Here is a 20118-nt window from a genome sequence, read left to right as displayed (position 1 = left end):
CATAGGGTACCATATTCATTTGGTTCCTTTATTTCACCAGGACAATTTAACAAATGTTTAATGAATCAAAAGCAATGGGTATCTAAGAGAAATTAAATCCATAGATTTTCCTATGCCTTTTTTGAGTATATACTTTATTTATTTATTATTTATTTATTAATCAGATTTGTATGCCGCTCCTCTCCGCAGACTCGGGGCGGCTCACAGCAATAATAATGCAATGTAAACAAATCTAATATTTAAGTTAATTTTAAAAACCCCAATTTATAAAGCAATCATACACACTAGCATACCATGCATAAATTTTATAATACATGTTGGATTGCCCTGCAAAACCCCTTTTTCCGCCTTTTTTTAAAAATCAGTTTCCTCTAGAAATTAGTCTTAATCCCAGCAGATGGGTGGTGGTGGTGTGTCCATAGATGTTGATTTAGAAGTAGTCCTTGCCTTATGACAACGATTATGAGTGGGATGTCTGTCATATGTTGTTACAGTCATAAATGGCAGATTTTGAAATCTGGACCAGATTTTGAAATAATTTTGATGGTAGACATCTAGATGGTAGATGGAAAGTGAATGATTGTGATTGTTAAGCTTTCCCAAATGGGCATTTTTTTGGATAGAAATTGCCAAAAATGTAACAAATCATAATAATATGACTCTAGAATGATGTGACCAGTCATCAAGTGCTTGAGTTGTAATCATGTCACTGTGTGGGTGGTGCCACAGTCATAAATGGAAGTACAGGTGGTAAGTCACTTTTTGCAATGTGTAACTTTGAACTATAGCACTTAATAATAATACTTAGACTTATGCTCTGCTTCACAGTATTTACAGCCCTTTCTAAGTAGTTTATAGAGTCCAAACAGTCTTGATTCTCATTTTATTGACATTGGAAGGATGGAAGGCTGAATTGAACTTGATCCAGTCAGGATTGAACTCCTGGGCAGTGGGGAGAGTTAACCTTCAAACCACTGCACCACTGTCATTAAAGAATGGCCATAAGTCAAGGGCTACAGTACCTGTATATCAAACTTAGCCCAAAAAATTGAGAGCAAGAAGAAAAAATGAGTTCCTTCATTCCAGCAGCTACATATTTTGGCACAAATAAGTTATATCCCATTCATTTGAAAAGCTCTGAAAGCAATTTTGTGCTTTTAACTATTGTCTTTTATGAAAACAGTTGTCTACTGTTACATACATTAATAATGTACAACTGAAATACGTTTTCGGGGGGGGGGAATTCTAGGAATTGTCTATTATTTTCTTCTGAAATGAAATGAATTGGAATATTAAGGAAGCAAATATATTTAAATAACCATATTTGGGAATAAATATGTTTAGAAACATGCATTTTGGTTAAGTCTGAATAGGATATGCTGAAGAACTGTGTCATGTCTCATCTCTTCTTCACATCATAGCAATATGGATGATCCTGTGTGGTCCAGCAATTTTCCATAATAAAAGTATTGAAATACAAAATATATAATAACCAGCTTGGTCTAGTGGTCAAGCCACCAGACTATAAAGCAGAAGATCATGAGTTCAAATGAACTAATGGTCACTTATGACTACTACCCCCTACTGGTGGTTTATAGTTTATTATTAGATTTGTATGCCGCCCCTCTCCGAAGATCCATGCAGGAACAAACGACACAAGGAAAGACATGAATGAAATAATGAAAGACTACAACCACTTGGGCAACACAGTCAAAAAGATAGGGGCACATGTTGTCTTCTCCTTTATTCTACCCACAAGAGGACAACATCCTGCCAGAGAACACAAAATCCCACAGATAAACCACTAAGGAGATGGTGTCGCCTAAATAAATTTGGTTTCCTTGACCACGGTCTACAATACCTTCAAGAAGGGCTCCTAACAAGAGATGGGCTACACTTTACCAGAGCTGGGAAGAACCTCCTAGGAAATCGACTAGCCCAATTTAAACTAGAACCGAGAGGCGTGGGTGACCAAACTAAGAGACTGAATAATGAACAAAGCAAGAAAGGGGTACAGGTCAAGCCCACAAATAAACCAGAGGATAAAAAATGTCCACCCAGAATCAGACACAAACACCTAAAATGCCTGTACACAAATGCACAAAGCCTGAGGAACAAACTTACTTACTTACTTACTTACTTACTTACTTACTTACTTACTTACTTACTTACTTACTTATTTTGACTCATGGGACTCAGGGCAGCTTTTAAAAATATGACTTAAAAAGCGTAGTATGGGATAATAGAAACTTAAGGTGAGCATAGGGCAAAATAAATTTACTGATGTACACTTGAAGAAAGTGATTTAAAACAAAAGCCAAGCAGTGACACAAACTAGGAAAAAAACATTTGCCCATTCTTCTTAGTAGCCCATCTTGATTTAGAAAAACACAGTGAGGCCCCAAAGCAGCGAAAACAAAAGAAATAAATTGCATAATCCATTGCATTAAATGGTTCCTGTCACTGTCTCTTATTGAAAGCTAGCATCGTATAAGTAAAGACTATAATTTTCTTTTAAAGTTTTTTTTAAAAAAAATATAAAAAATGATGACATTGTAGGAAATATCTTTGGGACAATTTAAAAAGGAAAAAGAGAGAGAATGTTTTAAGCCAATATATTTCCTTTGCCACCTGCAGGTCTTGGCAACAACGCAAAAGATTCCACAAAGAACTTCACTTTCAAAGTTGTCAAGGCAATTCTTGACAAAGCTCTGTTTTTCCTATTTTTTATTGTGCACAAGTGTCTGAGAACATTATGGAGCATAATATAGATATTTTTCTTAAGTCTGTCATGCTGCAGACAATGCTAATAAAGAACACTGAAAACTATAACAGCAGATGCTAGTCTCACACTTGGAAATAGCAACTACTGGGACCCTTCTTTATCATTGCTTCTCAAGTGGTATAATTTTGGGGATAGGATCACCATATAATATTGATGTTGCTCTTTTTAATTAAACTACACAAGTATATACATTCCGTGACACTAAGGAAACACTTTTGCAGACAAATAGTACAGTGCTGTGCTCAAATTTCTCACAATGAAAATAATACTTCCTGGTACTACCTGAGAGTCAGATGCTATGATTGCATAGCGCTGGAGGAAACCTGGATATGCTGAGCATTTTGTTTGGTTCTTGAAGATCTTGTGATGGTTTGTCTCATCGAGCTTCCCCAAGGGATTGTAACTCTCCAGATTCTAAAAATAGTGGGGGAGGGGGTTGGTTATTGCCATGTTAAGTAGATATTTTGGAAGCTTGTTTATTTTATATATATATTTCCTGTATTTATTATTTTTTATAAATAGCTCAGAATAACAGAGTTGGTAGGGACCTTGGAGGTCTTCTACTCCAACCCCCAGCTCAGGAGGAAACCTGTTTCATGCAATGGTTCTCCAATCTCTTCTTAAATACTTCCAGTGTTGTGGAGCATCCACAATTTCTGGAAGCATGTCATTCAATTGATTAATTTATTCTTAGTTCTAGATTTTTTTCTCTCTTTGTTCAGTTTCCAGCCTTTGCTTCTTGGCCCACCTTAAAGAGCTTTGGAGAATTGCTTGACTTTGCCTTCTTTATGGCAAGCCCCGAGATATTTGGAACAGTTATCATGTCACCCCTAATCCTTCTTTTCATTAAACTAGACATGCAAAATTCTAGCAACTGTTCTTTACAGATGAAATTAGAAAAATTAGAGTATTGTGCAAACATTAATTTATTTCAGTAATGTAACTTAGAAGGTGAAACTTAATATATGTGAGATATTCATAACATACAAGGCAAGATAGTTCAAGACGGGTTTTGTCATAATTGTAATGATTATGAGCCAGGGTGCTGCAGCAGGTAGAGTGCTATATTGCAGGCCACTGAAGCTGACTGTAGGCTGACTGTAGGTCAGCGGTTCAAACCTCACCACCGGCTCAAGGTTCTTCCATCCTTCAGAGGTGGGTAAAATGAGGACCCAGATTGAGGGGGCAATATGCTGGCTCTGTTAAAAAGTGCTATTGCTAACATGTTGTAAACCGCCCTGAGTCCAAGGAGAAGGGTGGCATAAAAATCAAAATAAATAAATAAATAAAGATAGCTCATGAAAACCCCAAACCCCCTATCTCAGGAAATTAGAATATTACATGTGATAAATAAAAAAAGGATTGTAAATAGAACAATATTGGACTTCTGGATAGTATATGTGCATATGTACTCAGTACTTTGTTTGGGCCTCTTTTGCAGCAATTACTGCCTCAATGCAATGTCGCATGGACACTATTAGCCTGTGGCACTGCTGAAGTGTTATGGAAGACCAGGATGCTTCAATAGCGGCCATCAGCTCTTCTGCATTGTTCCGTGTCATGTCTCTCATCTTTCTCTTGGCATAGATTCTCTATGGAATTCAGGTCAGGAGAGTTTGCTGACCAATCAAGGACAGTAATCCTATGGTCATTGAAGCAGGTTTTTGTGCTTTGGGCAGTGTAGGCAGGTGCCAAATCCTGCTCAGAAATTTAAGTCACCACCCCATAAAGCTTGTATGCAGATGGAAGAATGGAGTGGTCCAAAATGTCCTGGGAGACAGCTGTGTTGACCCTGAATTTAATGAAGCACAGTGGATGAATACCATCATACGACATGGATCCCCAAATCAAAACAGACTGTGGAAACATTACACTGGATCTTAATCATCTTGCAGTGAGTACCTCTCCATTCTTCCTCCATATTCTGGGTCCTTGGTTTCCAAGTGAGATGCAAAATTTTCCACAGTCTGTGTTGATTTGGGGAGCCATGTCATCTGCTGGTATTCGTTAAGTCATTAAGTCCAGGGTGTTTTTTAATTTGTGGCCTCAACATATTGCTTTATTAGTTCATCCTTTTAAATGAAATTAAAATTAAAAACTATATATTCTATTCTATGTATAAAATCCTACCATAATTAGACTTGATGGCATCTGCCTAGTACTTAGAAGAGAATTTATATCACAGATCGTCTCAATCTAACAGTTTAGCACAGCGAGTATCTTTTGATTAGGCAGCTCTTAGAATCTGAGATCTTATAAAGAGTGGATTAAATCTCATTCCTCAGGAGGGAGTCCTTTATGTTCAGCACTTAAGGTTACTTTGGCACTGTTTTGCATGGCCCTGGTGTTTAAGAGAAACATCTAAGGTGGCATGCTGGGTTTGTATTTTCTGATGTCTTCATTGTACAATTACAGAGAAACACAGTAAAGAAAGAGTCTATGGAGAGACTAAATAAAATAAATAAAAGACCTTATATAGTGAAGCCAAAAATCACTAGTTGCATAATAAGGCTACCACCTCTCGCCAGCCATGGACCATCCCACAAGTTAAGCTGCTAATTATTCTGCATTGCCAGTTCTTCCTCCAGTTTTGCCATCACCTCTGTCCTTCTTTCTCCCTCTTTCCTCTATTCCTCAACAAATCATCAAAGTACATGCATAAGCCCCATTCACATCACAATGTTCCACAGCTGTTCTGTCTGGGTTCCCCCAGACCTCAACACCAACTGGAAAAAACAGCCAGACACTCTGGTAGAAGCCAAAAGTATTTTATAGCTGGAAAAAATAAACACAGAGGAAAACCTGTTCTTCCCAACAGACAGGCTATAATACGTTACAGCAGAGTCCTGATGTCCAGACAATACAGCAAGCTTCTTGCTGGCACCCCCCCCCCCCCAAGGTTTCAATAGTCAAAGGCACAAACCAGGATTCCAAGACGCCAAAGTTCACAGCCAGGTCCCAAGACTCTCAAAGATAAAACTCCACAAGCCAGGAAGGGTGGGTCTGCCTTTTAGCCTTTCCAAAGAGCACCACACCCAAACCCAGCTGTTGCCTCTTTAATGCTGAAAGTACTTAGCCAATTGATTCCTTCTCTGAGTAGCTCTTCTCTGTCGCAGATCAATTATGGCTTGTGCATTTTCCTCTAAGGAATCCAGGCTGCTTGCTGGGGAGAGCTCCCTCTGGTGGAACTCTGGCTGTCCTCCCTCTTCTTCAGCCTGGGATTCCTCCTCCTCGTCTGCCTGCACCTCCTGTTCCTCAGCCTCTCCCTCTGAGCTGGAAACCGACAGAAGATCAGCCGTTCCCTGAGGGGCCTCAGACGGAACCACAACAACAGCTCAGTTGGTCATTCTCTGGATTCTAGAATCCAATCTCATTCCCCACTATGACTATATTACAAATTCAGAAGTAAATTATGGAATTCTCAAGAGTTTTTGTTTAATTTCTTTAAAAACCTGTTGGAATGGAGTGGAGTGGAGTGGAGTGGAGTGGAACGGAACGGAACAGAACGGAACGGAACGGAACGGAACAGAACAGAACAGAACAGAACAGAACAGAACAGAATAGAATAGAATAGAATACTGGCCAAGTGTTATTGAAAACACAAGGAATTGGTCATTGGCGTATGTACGGGTAGTCCTCCAAAAGTGAGTCCAAAACCTCTATTGCTAAGTGAGACAGTTCCTAAGTAAATTTTGCCCAGTAGCGGGCTACCATTCCCAGCCCTACTGGAACAGGCCGGGAGCGAGTGTGCATCCGCTGCAAGTTTCAGCTTCTGCACACGATGACCCATCCAAAGCTAACCTTTTCAACTCCTTTTTTGGCTCCGTTTTTGTTAACAGTAATGGCTCATCCCCCCTCTTCGCAAACCGCACTTCTAACTCATTAAGAAACCTAACCCAAATCATCTTCACTACAGACTACGTTGAAAAAGCAATCCGTGATCTCAAACCTTCCCTATCTGTTGGACCAGATGGTCTTTGTGCATACTTTTTAAGAAAACTTTCTTCTGCCATAGCTGAGCCCTTAAGCATTATCTTCCAAAAATCCTTCAGGACCAGTACTCTCCCCAAGCTGTGGTCTAAAGCAGTAATCATCCCCATCTTCAAAAAAGGAGACCCATCACTAGTTGACAACTACAGACCAATATCACTATGCTGCGTCCTTTGTAAAATCATGGAATCAATCATAAATCGATCAATCACCCTTTACCTAGAATCTAATAACCTACTATCAAAAAAACAATTTGGATTCAGAAAGAAACTATCCTGCAACCTACAACTACTTCACTGCAAAAACATCTGGACTACCCACCTTGATCAAGGAAAATCCATAGATGCAATTTATATCGACTTCTGCAAAGCCTTTGACTCAGTGGTTCATGACAAACTTCTCCTAAAACTCAAATCCTATGGCATCTCAGGACTCCTCCACAACTGGATTACTGCATTCCTGTCAAACAGACAACAATTTGTCAAAATCGGAAGCGCCATTTCCTCCCCTGTCCCTGTCAAAAGCGGTGTTCCCCAAGGCAGCGTACTAGGTCCTACTCTTTTCATCCTATACATTAACGACCTCTGCGATAATATCGCAAGCAACTGTGTGCTCTTTGCCGATGATGTAAAACTTTTCAACACCACTGACAACACACTCACTCTTCAAAAAGACCTTGACTATGTTTCAGATTGGTCTAACATCTGGCAACTTCGAATCTCATCCAACAAATGCTCTACCCTCCACATCGGCAAAAAGAACCCAAACCTCATATATGAACTGAACAAACAAATTCTCACAGCAAACCCACACTCAGTAAAAGACCTCGGAATACTAATTTCAAATTACCTAAGTGCTAAAGCCCACTGCAACAATATTGCCAAAAAGGCTTCCAGAGTTGTAAGCCTGATTCTACGTAGCTTCTGCTCTGGCAATCTCACACTACTGACCAGAGCCTACAAAACCTATGCCAGGCCCATCCTCGAATATAGCTCATCTGTCTGGAACCCTCAGCACATCTCAGACATCAACACTCTCGAAAACGTCCAAAGATACTTCACCAGAAGAGCCCTCCACTCCTCCACCCGAAACAGAATACCCTACGAAAACAGACTAACTATCCTGGATCTTGAAAGCTTAGAACTGCGGCGCCTAAAACAAGATTTAAGTATTGCCCACAAAATCATTTGCTGTAATGTCCTTCCGGTCAACGACTACTTCAGCTTCAACCGCAACAATACAAGAGCATGCAACAGCTTCAAACTCAATGTTAATCGCTCCAAACGTGACTGTAAAAAATATGACTTTAACACCGAGTCGTCGAAGCGTGGAACTCATTACCTGACTCAATAGTGTCAACCCCCAACATTTCTCCCTCAGACTCTCCTCGATTGACCTCTCCAGGTTCCTAAGAGGCCAGTAAGGGGCGTACATAAGTGCACTGATGTGCCTTTCGTCCCCTGTCCAATTGTCTTTCCTTTCCATTTTATCATATATATTCTTTCCTTCCCACCTACTTCTCTTCCTCTTCACTTCTTATCTTTTATATATCACTTAATGTCTATTCCCTTTCATATGTATTGTATATTGGACAAAGAATAAATAAATAAATAAATAAAGCCAAATTTCGCACAAAAACATTATCGCGATTTCTGGGGTTTTGCTTCTGCACATCCCAGAAAATGGATAGAAGACTGCTCATGGCAGCACTGAGGGGACACCGGGGGCTCGCGGTGCAGTGGAGGGGTGAGTCAATGAAGCTGCCACTAGCAACAGAGCTGACAGGTCGCTAGTGGCAGTGGTGGGGACTCACGAGCAGTTGCTCTGTCAGCTCGGCCCTCCACCATGCCGCGAGCCCCCGCCGCTGCCACTAGTGGCCTGTCAGCTCTGTTACGAGCGGCAGCTCCATCGTCTCGGCCCACCACCATGCTGCGAGTCCCAACAAGCCCCCACCATGCCACTCCCACTGTGGCACTGCACTGTGGCACTGCACCGTCTCCTGGTGCTACTGTGAGCAGCAGCTCTGTCTGATTGCCCCTCCACCATGCCGTGAGCCCCCGCCACTGCCACTGGTGGCCTGTCAGCTCTGTTGTGAGCGGCAGATCCATCAGCTCGCCCCTCCACCCCACCACAAGCCCACGCTGTGCCATCCCACCATGCTGCCCCACCGTGCCACTCCCGCCACACCAGCCCTACCATGCTGCCCTCACCCCACCACCCCCACCACCCCCTAGTGCTCCGGGCCTTACCTTGCTCTCCAACTCCTGCGAGTCGATGGGCTATGGTGTGGGGAGCAGGCAGGGTGGCCCTGAGCTCCAGCCTGCTTTGTGCTCTCCTGCATGCACTGAGGGATGGCTGTGCCAGAGGAGAGCAAATAGCAGGGCATGCAGCTGGAGCTTGGGCAGGCTGTTGTTGTTGCTGGCTCCAACTTCCGCTCTAGGCACCGCAGCGAGGTTTGGCTGCTGCGCATGTGCAGCAGCTGAAATCTCATGCGTATGTCCTTGCGGCAGCAAGATTTGTGCAAAAATTGCCGATTTCTTTGCTTCTGCGCATGCACAGAAGCAAAAAACCTAGTAATTTTTACCGGAATTGTGCTGGTTGCACGTGCATACCCGGCGACGATGGATCAAGCCTACATGCTCCATTTCCGCCAACAGAACAGTGTTCCTGCCATTCTGGGTAGTAGCCCATCCCTGGTTTTGCCCCATTTTGCAATTTATGACTTGTAGTGACTCTCTTGCCACCATGGTTAAGTGAATCACTGCAGTTGTTCAGTTAGTCAACAGGATGGTTAAATGTATCGGAATTCTCCCATTGATTTTGCTAATCAGAAGGTCATGAAAGTTGATCACATGATTCCAGGAAATTGCAACTAGCATAAATATTGTTGCCAGTTGCCAGGCATCCAGATTTTGTTCAGATAATCCTGGGGATGCTGCAACAGTCATAAGTACGAAAAAGAGTCATAAGTCACTTTTTTCATTGCCATTGTAACTTTAAATGGTCACTAAATGACCATTTAATCACTTACACTGGGAATATAAGGTATTACTTGTAAGTCGTGTAAGTCAAGGACTTTCTTTGCTTTCAAATGTCAGGCAAATAACTGATTTAAAGGCTGCCACGAAGACTAGTAACACCTTAAATTCCCAGTCTGTCCTGGTGCTATTTCTATCTCCCCAAGTGGCACGTCATGAACAGAGTAGAATTCTTCATTAGCTAAATGTGATTGGCCACAAAAGGAATTTGTATTTTATGCAAATGCTGTCAGTGTACATAAAAGAAAATATATGTTCATCAAGAATCATAAGGTATAACACTTAATTATTGTCATAGGGTACAAATAAGTTATCAGGAAATAATATAGGTGTTATAGCAATTGGTCTGTAGTCATTCAGTTTCTTGATGGATGGCTTCTTTGGCACTGGAATGATAGTGGAGTGTTTTTTCAATTTGTTGAAAATAGGAACATGGTATAGCTCTAGTGATTTGTTGAAGGTTTGGGTTAAGATGGAGGCCAATTAGTCAGCACAGACTTTTAAGCAAGAAGGAGTTATCTTGTCTGGGCCTGATGCTTTTCCAGGCTTCTGTCTGTGAAATAGATCTTGCACTTCCTTTTTTGTGATCACTAGGGGTTGTGAACCCAATGGGATGGGGTCAGTTCAACAGCGGCTTGCAGCCAGCAATATGTTGTCCTGGTAGTGAAAATGGAGCTGCTCATGCAGCTCCAGCTGATCAGTGGGCAGGTGAGTGCATCAACATGAGATTTGGCTTCTATGCATGTGCCAGAAGCAAAGTTTTGTGGGGGAATGTGCACAAGAGCGATATTTTGGTGATTTTCTCTGATTTCTTGCTTCTATGCATGCATGGAAGCAAAAATACCAGTAAAAATCACCAAATCTCGCTCATGCACATGTTCTCACGCAAAATTTGGCTTCTGGCACATGTGTAGAAGCTAAATCTTATGCCAACACATGCACATGCCCACCAGACACCCACACGCCCATGCTGGTAACCAGGAGCATTCTGGTAGTGCTGGCGATGGGAGACCCTTCATTGGGTCAATTGTAGGAGGTTTGGCTGTTGTTGATGGATCTGGGGTGGAGGTTGTGGAGATAGATGACTGTAGTTTCCTTTCAAACCTGCAGTAGAATACATTCAGGTCATCTGCCAGTTGCTGATTTCCTTTAGCTTGGGAAGGTGGTTTGCTGTTTTTAAGAATTTCCCACATGCTTGCTGGTTCATTTGTTGAGAACTGATTCCTTAGCTTTTCAGAGTAGTTCTTTTTGCTACTCTGATCTCCTTTGTTAATACATTTCTTCCCTGATTATACAGCATTCTATCACCTTTTCTATAGGCTTCCTCTGTAGAAAGTTTAGGTGTAAACCAAGGTTTATTGTTACTGTATATTCGCAAGTTCCAGGTTGGTACACATAGGTCCTCACAGAAGGTGACATATGATGTTACAATATCTGTAAGTTCATCCAGATCTGCAGAGGTATCTTCAAAAATATTCCACTCCATGCAGTCAAAGCAAGCCTATAGCTGTAACTTTGCTGCCTCAGTCCAAGTCTTCCCTGATTTAATTGTTGATTTTATGGCTTTAAATTAATGTCTGTAAGCAGGTACAAGGCGAATTATGCAATGAACAGAATGGCCCACAGCTGCTCATGGTAAGGACTGATTAACATCTTTTGGTGTTGTATAGCAGTGGTGTAAAGTATTCTTGCTTCTGGTGGAACAATTAACATGCTGAAAATATTTTGGAAGCTCTTTACTTAAGTTACCTTTGTTGAAATCACCTAGAATAATGGCCATTGAACGTGGGTATTTAGCTTCAACCTCCATAATCTGATCAGCTACACTTTGTAAAGCCTTGTTTACACAGACTTGTGGCGGGATAACACTGCGATTAGTAGAAATGATGTGAACTCACATGGAAAATAAAAAGGATTGCAGTTGATAAGTAAAGACTCCAAGTTTTCATAACAGAATTTGTGTATTATAGTTATGTCCTGAGACCAGCTGTTGTTGATATATATACATAAGCTTCCTCCCTTTTTCTGATAATTCTATAATTCTGTTTGCCTTAGGTATCTGAAACTCTGGTATATGCATGTTATTGTCATCAATTTCCTCGTTTAGCCAGGATTCAATAAAGAATAGAGCAGATGCCTTGTAAAAATCAGAATTGCATCTGTTTAAAATGAATATGTATGTCATCCATCCTATTAGCAAGTGAACGTAAATTGGTAAGAAAGATTGAAGGGAGCAGGGTCATGGGTTTATGTTTCAGAACTACAATGAGTAGTACTTAGGAAGCCACTCCAATCAAATCTGATTGTGTTTTCCTTCCCCCTCCAAATGCCACAATAGTCAAATCAAAGAGAATAAATGCTATTTTCTTTGTTGAAAAAGAAACAGGAGGCTTATTAAATGGTTCCCCATACTTCATTAAAGGCTGTTTTTTTCTCCCTCCCCACAAGTTATAATTTCCCTTTTTTAAAAAAATGCCTACTGAGATTATTCGGTAAGAATTCATAAGATCTCCCATCTCACCAGTTACTTCCACTCAACCCTGAGGAAGTTCACTAAAACAGCAGGAAGATATTAGAAATCATACCGTTTTTTTGGTGCTGCCTGTAATGAAACATCTTCTCTTTTACTGTATTTTTAACCCTGGTACCCTCCTCGCATTTACTATACACTTGTTACCCTCCGGGTCCTTTTAGACCCGGATTATAAAAAGGTTGGTTCTAGCTACTGGGATAGTCTTTTTGAATAATTTTTTAATTGGTATGCTAATTTGAACATTTCTGAACACAATGAAATGAAAATTGAAGTGAAAAAAAATGCTTATTTGTTTCTTTTGCTCATCAAACCCTGCCCCCACCATTTTTGTGAAATTTTGTTCATTTTCATCTATATTAGGCTGCAAAATCTGACTTTTTTGACCATCTTTGGTATTGGGAAACTAATTTGAACATTTCTGAACATAATGAAATGAAAATTGAAATGAAAAAATTGATGCTTATTTGGTTATTTTGCTCAGAAAAGGGCCTCCCTCCGGCTGTGTGCACTTTTTTTTCAATTTATAGATAGAATAGCCTGCCAAATCAGAATTTTTTGACCATCTTTGGCATTGGCATACTAATTTGAACATTTCTGAACATAATGAAATGAAAAAAAAATATGTTTTGAGCATTTGGAGTCCTCCGGGTCATATGTGACCTGGAGTAAAAACAAATTGGTTCTAGCTACTGGAATGGGCTTTTTGAATACTTTTTTCACTAGTATACTAATTTGAACATTTCTGAACACAATGAAATGAAAATTGAAGTGAAAAAAGTAATGCTTATTTGTTTCTTTTGCTCATCAACCCCCCCCCCCCGTTTTTGTGAAATTTTGTTCATTTTCATCTAGATTAGGCTGCAAAATCTGACTTTTTTCACCATCTTTGGTATTGGGAAACTAATTTGAACATTTCTGAATACAATCATATGAAAATTGAAGTGAAAAAAATAATGTCTATTTGTTTATTTTGCTCATAAAAGCTCATTCCCCCATTTTTGTGCAATTTTGTTCATTTTTATCTTGATTAACATGCAAAATCAGAAATTTTTTGACCATCTTTGGCATTGGCATACTAATTTGAACATTCTGAACATAATGAAATGAAAATTGAAATGAGAAAAAATGATGTTCGCAAAGATTATACACCTGTGCTCCTCCGGGTCCTTTTAGAACCGAAGTATAAAAAGGTTGGTTCTAGCTACTGGAATGGTTTTTTTGAATACTTTTTTCACTAGTACACTAATTTGAACATTCCTGATTACAAACAAATGAAAAATGAAATGAAAAAAAAAAGGAATTTGCAGGCTAATCTATCTATAAATTGAAATAATTGCACACAGCCAGGAGGGGCAGGCTTTTCTCAGCAAAATACACAAATAAGCATTATTTTTTTCATTTCATTGTGTTCAGAAATGTTTAAATTAGTATACTAGCAAAAAAAAGTATAAAAAGAAAACATTCCAGTAGCTAGAACCAACCTTTTTTACTCCGGGTCACAAGTACCATTGGATGATAATTATGATGTCACTTAATTATTATTGTGTCTCATCATCCCTTCAACATGCATTTCTTCCTTAGAATTTTACTAAACTTTACAAACTTAAGCATTTGACAAATGGAGTAAATAATGCAGTTATCCAAAGTTAACTATGTGGCTTTTCAAAATTGGAACTTTTTTTTTAACCAGGGCAGACAATCTCCAATGAAGCAAAGAAGTAGGAAAAGAAAGTAACACTCAGATAAAAATGAGAATCTGGCATATTAGAAAAAGATCGGCCCTTTAAGTTTGAAGAAGCTGGAAATACCTAGAGCAGTGATGGCGAACCTATGGCATGGGTGGCATTGGTGGCATGCAGAGCCATATCTGCTGGCAGGTGAGCTGTTACCATAGCTCAGTTCCAATGTGCATGTGTGTGCCAACCAGATGATTTTTTCCTCACCCAGAGAGTCTGGGAGGGCATTGTTGCCCCTCGAGCCTGGGGACAGCAAAAAATGGACTTACTGGGCCCACCAGAGTTTGGGAAATGGACTGCTGCTGGAGCTTGGCAGCCTCAGATGCCGCCTTTCCAGCTACTTCTCTGCCCTGGTGGAGATCTTGGCTCGGCGTTGTCCTCCGCCTGTAGGGGAGGCCATTGGCCTGAACCACAGTGCTGGAGGCCCAACCTGATGGTGTGCCACTCTCCACTGAGCCCAGACAGAAGTGGTGAGGAGGAGGGAGGATCTTGCTCAGCGGAGGGGCGCTCTGTCTGCTCCCCTTGCCCTGCAAGCAGCAACTGATTCGTCCAGGTCCAGGCTCAGTGGAGAGCAGTGACAAAACTGTCCTCCAGCGTTGTGCTCCCAAAGGCCCCAATTCCTCAGGGCAGCACCATCGCCGTTCCAAGAGATGGCTGTGGCATGGAGAGCACAGCATACCATGCAGCCAGAGCTGGGGGTGCTGTTGCTGCTGGCTGGGGCAGTGAGATTCAGCTTCTGCACATGCGCAGAAGCCAATTCACGGGTGCACAACACATGCATATCACATACATGGTGGGCAACGATGGAGATGCCTGCACAACTCCATTTCTGCTGGTGGAACGGCATTCCATGCCATCCCACATATACCCATATATATTGGTGAAACAACACAGTTTAACTTGGATGTATAGATATACACAGCAAGAGAAATAAATCTTGCGAGTTTGCCAGATGGATGGCATAGTGAACAAAGCTGTTATAGATGCTGGTAGTCCTGCTAGAAATACTTTGAAACTTCCTCCCAGAGGGGAGCAACAGAAACAGACCATGAAGTGGGTGTGTTGGGTCTCTAACAATGCTTTGAGCTCTAAGCACATAGCACTTGTAAGCAGTATCCTGAATGACAAGAAGCAAGCTTCCTATAGTCATCCCAGCTGTCCTTACCACTCTCTGTATGGACTTTCTATCTGAGGCGCTGCTGTCACCAAACCAAACAGTAATTCAGTTTGCTAAAAAACTCTCAATTGTTAAAAAGCTCTGTAAAAAATGGCCAGGACAGAAGGAAAAAGATGTGCTCTCATCTGATGTAGGAAATGCTAGATTTGGATACTGCACAAACTGTGAGTGGAATAGAGCAAGAACAACAAAACTAAACATTCTTTTCCCCCATGTATAATCAGTAAATAACTTTTCAAGCTTATAGGTTTCCTATTAAAGCTATAATGTTACAACAAAATTTACACAATACATAAAGACCTGGAGACTCTAAGCTCAATCATAAATCAAAGTATTGACCATTTATTGCATTGATGTTCACAAGAGTGCTAGTATCTATAAGAGTATTGATATCTACAAAAGATGGGCCATGTTTTATGCTGGACTTCCCTGCTCCTCCTCCTTCATAAGAAAACTCTCCATGACTATAAGATATTGTCAACAGCATTATTATAACCAGCACGTTCATGCATTTCTTAGATTCAGAGCAGAGAAGATACTTGAGAAAAAGAGAAGCACATTATCTTGTATTTCAGATAAATTTCCTCTTATTTTCTCCAAACCATTTTCATCTAACATTGATGCTGTGCATAAAAAGTGAATGTTTAGGATTCGTGTCTTGAAGGGAACTTGATGGCCACCAAGTACATGAAAGAAAATCCATGGTGCCTATATTATCAGATAAGTCCTCAAATGCATCCTAAGGCTGAAAGGAAATATTGTGGCCAGCTTTGATATTTCCAAATGCTTAGAAAATGGGATAAGGAAAGAAAAAAAGTACAAGGGAACAATAGTGCCCTTTTCCTAAAGAATTGGCTCTTATTTCTAATGCCAATAATTTAGTCTTATTTTAAGTTGAGTACAAATAGTACCTACACTCAAGGAATTGAAGGGGTGGCATATTATTACTGGATCACCTTCAAGGATTTGTTGCAACACAAGGCATTTATCCCTAGGAAAATACCTAGTTTAGTGGATTAATTAATAGAAAGGACCATGAAGATATGTCCTATTACATTTAATGCTAAGTACAAAACAACAGAGTAGATTTTTTGCCAGCTGGCATGCAAATAAATCCTATTTTATCTTGAAAAGCAAATAAGGGTCAATAAAAGAAAAAACATCTATCAAGCCACAATAAAGGTACTAAATGTCTAATGTTCTCAAGTCCTCGAATATCCAGGACAATTCATTTTATACTCTGGCAGCCACTGAGGATCTAAAAGAACCTTCTATCATTGTATCCAAATCAAATTTCAATTATTTCAAATATTTACAGGCTTTAGATAAATATTTGCAAATGATAGTTCTTTTGTCCATATAGTTAAAAGAAATACTCTTGAATATGCAGGTATGTATGAGCAAAAAGTTTGTGTGTTCTTCAATTTATTCAACAAATTCAGTCAATATATTGATTAATCTGCAATGGAAAAGTTGCATGCTGAGAATGAATTCTCCCACCTCTGCCACATGCGTTTGGTGGTAGTGGAGCAAGAATTTCCAATATTACCATCTTTCCTAAATTTCCATTGGAGTCTCTGCAGACTTTACTTTGTTAGTCATTGCCAACTATAGAGAGCAGTGCTCATCTCCATTTCAAGGCCACTGAGCCAGCACTGTCTAAAGACATTTCCGTGATCAGGTGGCCAGTATGACAGCACAAAGTGCTGTTACTTTCCCACTATAGCAGTGCGTATTTATCTACTCAAATGTCCATGCTTTCAAGCTGCTAGGTAGGCAGGAGCTGGCACAAGGGTGGGAACTCATCCTGTCACATGGAGATCAGGTCTTAAACCTGGGTTTCGGCAGATAAGCCCAATATGAGCCACAGCTATATTGAGCCCTGTATTCCTGGCACTTTATTCATATTCAGTGGATTATATCAATCAAGTATGTGTTTGCGTGTATAAAATTTTATTTACACGCTTGCATATCATTTTTATGAAAATTTAGTCTGGCTTTATGCCAGGTTTTGCACAGAAATCTTTATAAAGCAAGATGAAAAGAGTTTGGCAGGCTTCATTACTGGAAACTTTGATGTGCAAGATGTATCTTTAGAAAGGCATGATAAGAAGGGATTTATTTATTGATACTTGGTTTGTTTTTATTGATCATATGGTCCATCAACGTCTCTGGAAAAAATGCACCATAATTTAAGAGTATATACTGTATATATGGCTAAAAGAATGGTTGTTTTGTTCCCAGTAGCAGGAATGGATAGAAGGATAGAAGAATCTGCATTTCCTTAGACTTTTCCACTATTTTTGATATTCTTAACCTGTTTCTCATATGCAACAGGCTAAAGAGATTCTACAAAATGTGTTTATTTATTTGACTAAAATCCAAAATTTCTTCCAAAGCTTGAGCAACCAAGGTTACATTTGTTCGTCCTTCCCCACCCTCTATAGCAATCCTATACAATATGATGAACATAGAGACTCACATAGTCACACATTGATTGTGCATGGCTGATGATAGACTAGATTATGAGGTTTCATTGTCCTGGTCTAACAACTTAGTCACAATATCACAATGGCATGAAAAAAATCCATAGTTCAGATCAAATATTTAAACATTACATAGCAGAAATATTCAGATTCGAGAGCCCAGCACTTCAGCTCCCCTTGCAGAACATGTGCCTTGGATAAACTTGCTAGGGTAATTTTTAAAACATCAAATTAAAGTTACTTAGAAGTACTTGGAAGCACTTAAGGCTGAGAGTTGAAGGTAAATGTAAAGCATCTGATACTTATTTCCATGGGAGATCATTAGGAGAATGGGATACATAAGAGCACATTTAACAAAAAATGTTCACTATAAAACCTATCAGCACTGTAAATACACAGTTTTTCATAAATATATAATTTCCTTTCTTTTCCTGGGGAATATTATTTAGCAACACATTAAAATTTTTGACTTCTTTCCAAGGATCTGACTCACAATATTAGAATTCAACACATCAGAGGCTACCAAAAGACCTTTGTACCTAATGCACCTTCAAATTTATTGCACCAACATATGAAGGCAAATAAACAGCCTTTTAAGAACATCAATTTAACAGATTCTTTTCTAGCAATAGCAATAGCACTTAGACTTATATGCTGCTCCATGATGCTTTACAGCTCTAAGCAGTTTACAGAAACAGCATATTTTCCCAAAAAAATCTGGGTCCTCATTTTACTTATTTCAAAAGAATGGAAAAGCTGAGTCAACCCTGAACCCCACCAGAATTGAACTCCTGGCTTTAGGCAGAGTTATGCAATACTGTATTCTAACCACTGTGCAATAACAGCCCTCTTTGTGTTACCCAAGCCAGTGGACTCCAAAACTCAAGGAGCCAACACTATAGAGGCCCTTAGGTAACACACAGACAAGCATTCAAAGACTAAAACTCACTGCTCACTATTTCACTCTTTCTCCCCTTCTACAACACCCCATCCTTCTGTTCCTTGTGGTACTACTTACTTTTTGTGAGTCCTACTGCTGGTGAACAGTAGCTTTTTCTGTTTTAGTCTGCTTCCAGCTACTTTACACACGTCCTCCCATCTCTCCCAAACACCAACACTGTCACATCCAGCTGCTTCTCTGCTCAACTTAAATAAGGAACAGATGCTGTGCTAGCTAGGGAGAGGTGTTAAAAGAACAGGGCAACAGCAGCAACAGGTGAGAGGTCATTGGTGCTCTCAGCGTTGGTTGCTTTCTTCAAGACATTTCATTATCCAGAGTAGGTAATATTATCAGTGCTATCAATGGATAATGGAAAGTCTGCAGGGAAACAAGGAAGCTTAGAGAGCACCAAGGACACCTCATTTCAAGATCTTTCATTTTGTAAAAAAGCAACGTATGATTTTTCATTCCAGATTTCTTACATACTATTCATATTTTCTTCAATAAAATTTCAGTAAAGTTTTTTATTAAAGTAAATGGTTGGTTTAAGCCAGGGGTGTCAAACGTGCAACCCAATGGCTGGATGTATCATGCACTGGCCATGCCCACCCCGCTTTAGCTGAGGGGGAAAAGTTGTGTTACATCATGTGACAATGTGTTATCCTGAGTTTGTCAACCCTGGTTTAGCCTCTAAAAACTTTTATTTAATGTATTCAAAAGGACTGGGGTTCTGAGGCCATCAGGAGCATACAAAACAAATGTTTTTATTGAATGTTTTGCCATCCAGCTGATGGCAAATTAAATTCTTTTTTTTAAAAAAGTACCACTATTAATTAGTTGATTAAGTGTAACTATTCTATTTTTATACAATACTTTCAATCAGGACCTGCTTAATTAAAATAATATATTAATATAATGCTTATACGACACGGTCCAGTCAAGCTGATAAAGCCCAATAAGAAGAAAGGACTTTGCATGAAGGAGTTTCCGTGGTGGAACCCACATTTTTACTAGTACAGAATTCCATATCTGAGATACAGGAAACATGTTAAATGTGAAGGAATGAAATTTACTCTGCTAGCTGTTGCCAACTAGAGAGTGTGGTGCTTATCCCTCTTTCAAAACCATTGAGCCATTTCTTCATGATATCATGGAGTGCTGTTACTTTCCCACCAAAGTAGTACCTATTTATCTACTCGCATCTGCATGCTCTCAGACTGCTAGGTTGGTATAGCTGGAAAGAGAACGGGAACTCACGGTGTCACGTGGTGCTTTATCTCAAACTTGGAAATGCACAATCTAAGCCTCTTGTGCTTGCTAATAAGTAGCAATAGCAATAGTAATAGCACTTATATGCTCCTTCACAATGCTTTACAGCCCTCTCTAAGCAGTTTATAGTCAGCATATTGTCCCCAACAATTTTACCCACCTCA

At 39.9% G+C, this 20118-nt stretch overlaps 1 long non-coding RNA gene across 1 annotated transcript in view; it reads right to left on the bottom strand.

Moving 5' to 3' along the window:
• The window catches only part of LOC139160727 (uncharacterized), a 153880-nt gene extending 135011 nt beyond the window's left edge, over nt 1-18869 (bottom strand). Inside the window, exons 1-2 of the long non-coding RNA XR_011558002.1 lie at nt 18764-18869; nt 3068-3199 (exon numbers count right to left, since the gene is read on the bottom strand). This is a non-coding gene — a long non-coding RNA (uncharacterized lncRNA). The remainder of the gene's footprint in view (nt 1-3067; nt 3200-18763) is intronic.
• Between the last annotated feature and the right edge of the window lie 1249 nt (nt 18870-20118).

This window comes from Erythrolamprus reginae, chromosome 1 (genome assembly GCF_031021105.1).
Source record: "Erythrolamprus reginae isolate rEryReg1 chromosome 1, rEryReg1.hap1, whole genome shotgun sequence".
Classification (NCBI taxonomy): Eukaryota; Metazoa; Chordata; class Lepidosauria; order Squamata; family Dipsadidae; genus Erythrolamprus; species Erythrolamprus reginae.
This window is presented reverse-complemented; position numbering and strand designations above follow the sequence as displayed.